Source organism: Callospermophilus lateralis, unplaced genomic scaffold, assembly GCF_048772815.1.
Source record: "Callospermophilus lateralis isolate mCalLat2 unplaced genomic scaffold, mCalLat2.hap1 Scaffold_94, whole genome shotgun sequence".
NCBI classification, from domain to species: Eukaryota; Metazoa; Chordata; class Mammalia; order Rodentia; family Sciuridae; genus Callospermophilus; species Callospermophilus lateralis.
The window spans coordinates 291,664-297,459 of record NW_027517559.1 but is presented as its reverse complement, the minus strand read 5'-3'; positions in this window follow the sequence as shown (position 1 = coordinate 297,459).

Genomic DNA, 5,796 nt, shown 5'->3' with positions numbered 1-5,796 from the left:
CTGGTGCCGCGGGCGCTGCGTCCTGGCCACGCCATCCTCTCGGAAGCACCCAGCGCCCTGCCTTCGTTTTCTACTTCACGTTTCTCTAAACACATCTCACACACACACATACACACACTCACACACGTGAACACAGGCTTCAAGGTCTCTCTACAATCACAAAAGCAAAATAACAGAGAAAGCTCCTGGATCTCTCTTACTACATCCATGAAAAACAGCAGAGCCAATCTGGACACCAGCAAGAGGTATTTCCAGGCCTTAGAACTATGCCCAGAGTAAAGTGCAGCCTCTCTATTCCGAATAGATCCTTCTTCTTGCATGGATTCAAGTCAGGCTGGCTTGGCACAGGGAGCGAGGTCTCCAGATCAGTTTCCTGCATTCTACTTTCAACAAACACAGGGGAGGAGCCACTGGCAAGGTGGGGACAGCTCCTGGGGTCTGTTGCCTGAGGGGCCTCTGCAAGGTGGACTGCAGGGACTCTCAGAACTGAGTTCCTGGCTTTCAGAGCAATATTCAACATTTAACTTTTCAGAGAGCATCCAGTCCTCAAAAAACCCCAGGCAGTAGTAAAAAATATGTGTTTATCCCTAAGAATTCTATCTTTATAAATTGTGCTGATGAAATATCAACTATGCACAAATCAGCTTGTTAACTAAGTAAGAAATTATGAAAGCCAATTTGAATGTTGAATGTTTAAATTACAGGGAAGAAAGCAACACTTAATGTGCTTTCATTTCATTTATTTATTTGCTACTTTAGAAAGAAATCGCTTATCTGAAAATATTACAAAATCAATTGTTTGATTTTTAAGTATTCATTTTGCAGCTTGGAAATTAGCTTGTGCATTGGCACTACTGTAAATGTAATGGATAAAGGGCTGTAAAGGAGACATTTTCAAAAACCATTTCATAGTGATATTGAATGCTAACAAAAGTGCAGGTTATTAAGTAGAATCTTTAAAGAAAGAGCCTTTCCAAGGCGTCCAGATGAAAGCATTTATGACCCTCTTCATTAGAAGGGTGAAGGCCCCATGTGTCCCCACTCTCCCTCCACTGCTAGCCCCAGGGAGCCATGCATGGGCAGCCGGCTCCTGCAAGGAGAGTTCTTTGCGTAGGACAATAAACTCACTTATTCCTCAGGTTACCTGCATCAAATTTGAGTGTTGCTCAGATTTTCAACTTTTCTCTTTTGGAGGCAAATGCAACACATCAAAAAAAAAAATTACTCTAGATACTGTGAGATGCATTTTCTACCGCAAAAATGGAGGTGAAAAAACACAAGAGCTGCCTGTTGACAGCTCCTCAGGAAGACCGTGAATGTACCTGAGGGCAAAGGAGTTCTGGCACAGGGGGCCCTTCTGGGTTTGGGGAGCTGGAAATTCTAAATCGGTCACCAGTCCTCTCCTCCTGGGTGGGCTCCCTGTGTCCTTGCTGGTGGGAGGAGAAGGGGTTTCCGAGGTTACGTCCCAAGGACCTTCTTTCATGCTCCAGGGAGCATTCTGCCCTCCACCCCCTTGCGGGTACTGTGTTGGGACAAGACAGGGCAATGACGCCCTTGTGCACAGCTGCTCCAGCATGTTCAAGGCCACAGGGAGGTCGGTGGCCGTGCTGAGCCCGACCACAATTAGGACACATGTCACTGAAAATCCCAGCCAATTGCAGCTCCTTGCACCAACTCAGGGTGACACCCCAGATGGCATCGCCTGTCCTGTGGCACATGGGGCACTTTGTATCAGTCTTAGCTTTTTCTTTGTGATGCTCTCATTATTGCTTCTTCCAAATCCATGTAGTGTGTTGGGTTTGCCACCGTGAGTTGCAGGTACTGTAGCAGCCCCTGGAGCTGTTCAGCTGTTGAGCATGTTCTCCTTTATGGTGATTTTTTTTCCAGAATAGAATAGTAATTCTTAAAATAACTTAAAGGAAAAATAGGCACTGAGTATGAACATGAATCACAATATTATTTGAACACGAACACTGTAATAAAATATAGCACAAGAATGGAAGTAAGATCTTTGCAGAAAAATCTTTATTTTCCTCTGAAATGTGTTAAGAAATATCTGACAGGTATGTCTGCGAGTGTGCTTAATTATCAATAAAAGCATCCTAAGAGCTCTTGGGTCTGTCTTTGAGAGTATGTTTTTCACAGCTGGGGAGGTAAGGGAGGAAGCACAGATTGTGATTTTTTGGTACCAGAGATTGAACCCAGGGGCACTTAACCATTGAGCCAAATCCCCAGACTTTTTATGTATTCATTCATTCTAATTAGGCGTGTATGACAGCAGAATGCATTTTGATTCATTATACACAATTGTAGCACTTTTCATTTCTCTGGTTGTACAGGAGGTAGCGTCACACCATATGTGCAGTCACACATGCACCTAGGGCAATGATGTCCCTTTTATCCCACCATTTTTTATATTTTATTTAGAGGCAGGGGCAGGATCTTACTGAGTTGCTTAGGGTCTTGCTACATCGCTGAGGTTAGCTTTGAATTTGTGATCCTCCTGCCTTAGCCTCCCAAGCTGCTGGGATTACAGGTGTGCACCACTGCACCTGGCATTAGGCAGCATTTTTGAGGTTACTATTGAGCATAAAATCTTCACTCAGTATTTTTTCCTGTTAAATTTCTTTACAATGTTTTTTTAATAATAAAATAATTGTTACTTATTAATGCACATTTCAGAAGCTAAAAAAGGTGAGAAGGAGAATAAAATCCATCTAGAAATAATTATTTTGCTTCTTATTTGCACTTAGGAATGCATGGTATCAATGGGCTCCTAAAATGAGCATTTGGGGGGCTTCATCATGGCCTGCATTGTATATGCTAATTAATGAGTTTTTTTTTAAATTTTCAAACCCAATATAACCATTCACAAGTAATGCAGTTATTAAACAGTATAGATGTGGAAACGATTGTGTGACATGCACAAACGTTTACACTAGGGCCGAGGGTTTGGCCCAGTGGAGAGTATTGGCTTAGCATGTACAAGGCCCTCGGTTGGATCCCCAGCATTGGGAAAAAGGAAGAAAAGAATGGAAACATTTACAATAGAATGTTGAATGGAAAGCAGTACCAAAGTTGCATGTTCACTATAATTGCAATTATGCAAAAATAAATAAATTCTAAGAAATAAACAATTGGAGACTGCTGTGGTCAGATTGTATTGCCCCAAAGTCTTAGGGTGAAATGCTGCCCAAGGTGACAGTGTTAGGAAGGGGCCCTTGGGGGATGAAGTCATGGGGATGGAGCCCTCATGAATGGAAAAAGTGGCTGAGAGATCCCTCACCCTTCACCATGTGGGACCAGGTGAGAAGACGCCATTCTATGAAAGAGGAAATGGTCCCTTGCCTGACTGGGAGCCTGCCAGCACCTTAATCTTGGACTTCCAGCTTCCAGAACTGAGAAACAACCTTGTGTTGTGTGAAAGAAACACAGTTTGTGGAATTTTGTTATATCCACTAAGACGGAAGATGTGTTACAATAGAGTCTGCTCTGTTGATGAAACTGTATGTCAACTTGACTCATCTCTGCTCTTCAGGGTTTGGGGCAGTATGAAAATATCACTTTATAATGAAAAAAAAGATTTTTAAATGTCCTGTGACAATCCAAGGTGGCCTACCACATGCCCCTACGCAGCAAAGATCTTCCCTCACTCCATCTGTTTCTGATTACATGAACTTTCTAGACTCATAGTGAAACATGGTGAGACATTGCACTGCCCGGTCAGAGGAATGTTACCAGGTGACTCTGGCAAGGATGGAGTATGAGAGATGAGTTGAAGTGACTTTCTAGGCAGATGCCCTGTTCTTCCAGCCCTGGCATGAACATGGCACTTCTGATGGCACTTCCTGTAGAGAGGCTGAGATGGGATATGGGATACAGAGAAAAAGAACGCTGGGTCTCAGGGGAGAAGCAGCTGGGAGTGTGACTGGGGACATGAACATGTGCTCCTTACCTTCCTCAGTAACCCTCTGCCTCATGCTCTGGAGTGCACTGCGATTCTTCTCCATCACACACATCAGGGACCCCATCGTCCCCAGTAGAGTCCCCTCTCCAAGGCCTCCTAGAACACTCCTCCAGTGACAAGGCCACCACCTTCCTGCTTTGCCCAGGACTGAGAGGGTTCCCCGCACGAGGGATGGGGGACTTTCAGTTTTAAAACCACAAAAGCCAGTGGCTGTTCCTGTTGCCTGTGATTCCAGTTACCCAGGAGGCTGAGGCAGGAGGATGGAGGCCAGCCTTGGCAACTTAGCAAGACCCTGCCTCAAAATAAAGAATAACAAGGGCTGGAGATGCAGCAGAGTGCATCTGGGTTCAGTCCCCAGCACTGGGGGGCCGGGGGAGAGAGAAAGAAAGAGAAAGGGAGGAAGGGAAGGGAAAGAAGGAGGGAGGGAGGGAGGAAGAGAAAGAAGGGAGGAAGGGAGGAAGGACAGACGGACGAGCTGGCCACCCTGTCTGTGAGTAGCCAGCCCCCAAGCAGCAGCGGGCCTTACTGGCCTCTCAGCCTCCTTGGGCTAACCTTGGCCTCTTAGGCTTGAGAATGTCCTCCATGCGCATCCCCTGGGCCTCCTGCAAGCTGACCTAATCCAGACGCTGATGACTCTCATGTCATCGATTCCCAAAAGAGTTGGGCCCACTCAGAACAGGATCAGTGGGAAGCCTGGCAAGCTTCAGATTCTCCCGAGGGACCGTCACTTGGTACTTATGAACTGCCTCTCTCATCAGCACCTGGCTTTGTTTCCAGGACCATTGCTCATGCAGGCTGGACGCCCTGACCGCCCAGGTGTGCTGAGGACTTGTCTGGCCCTCTCTCCTTCAGTGAGCTGCTGGCTCCCCCACACCTCATTCCGCTCCCACTCCTCACTTGTCTCCCACAGAAGCCTTCCCACCAATCCATGCAAGGTCCTCTGTCCCCATCCCTGGCATGCACTGCTATCTACATGAATCCTAACTGGGCTGTTTGCAGGGCTCTGTGTCTCCCTCATTGGCATGGTAGGTCCACAAGGGCGGTTGGTGGCTGTCTCTCTGTTGGTTTCATGGTTGACTAGAGGACAGCTGTCAATCATCAGCTGAGTCGCTCACTGTACCCACCTCAAATCTAGGAAAGTATGGAGAGTTGCTGCATCAGGAGGACAGGCATGGACACCAAGTGCTATGGCTCTGGCTGTCCCTAGAACAACTGCCATTCTTCCTTTCAGCAGGGATTATCGAAGTCGCCTGTTTTCATTTTCTTGCCATCAATTTCTACTTAAAGTTCTAGGTGACGTTCTTCAGTCTTCAGGTCTTCTCATTCTTTTTGTCTTGGTAGCTCAAACAACCTTAGTTACAGCAGGTCCCTTAGTTGATTCACTGCTCATCGCAACTTTAGGAAGAATGGGAGGCACACGGCCCCCCAACAGGTGACTCCCCCTAACTGGAGTTTCTTCTGAAGTTTCTCCACAAATAATCCCTGGCCCGTGTAATTTAAACTACTAAAAAGCATCAGTACAACCCAGTTTCAGGTGTTTGGAACAAGAACTCTGAACATCAGGGAAAGAGCAGGGGTTGGGATTCAGAGACAGGCAGTGATCACCACGGCGTGGAGAGTAAGTAACTGTGTCATCTTGTTTTGGGTGGTGCTGGAGATCCCTCCGCCCTCCCAGGGAGAGGAAGTAACTGTAGACACGGTTCATTTTTCCTGGGATCCTCCACACACTGAGAAGCACCTCACATGTTGCCTGATGGTTGCTGTCCTCGAGTGGTTCATCATGAATGGCCCCTCCCGCCACGCCTGCAGGCCTGGTTTAAGCCACCAGG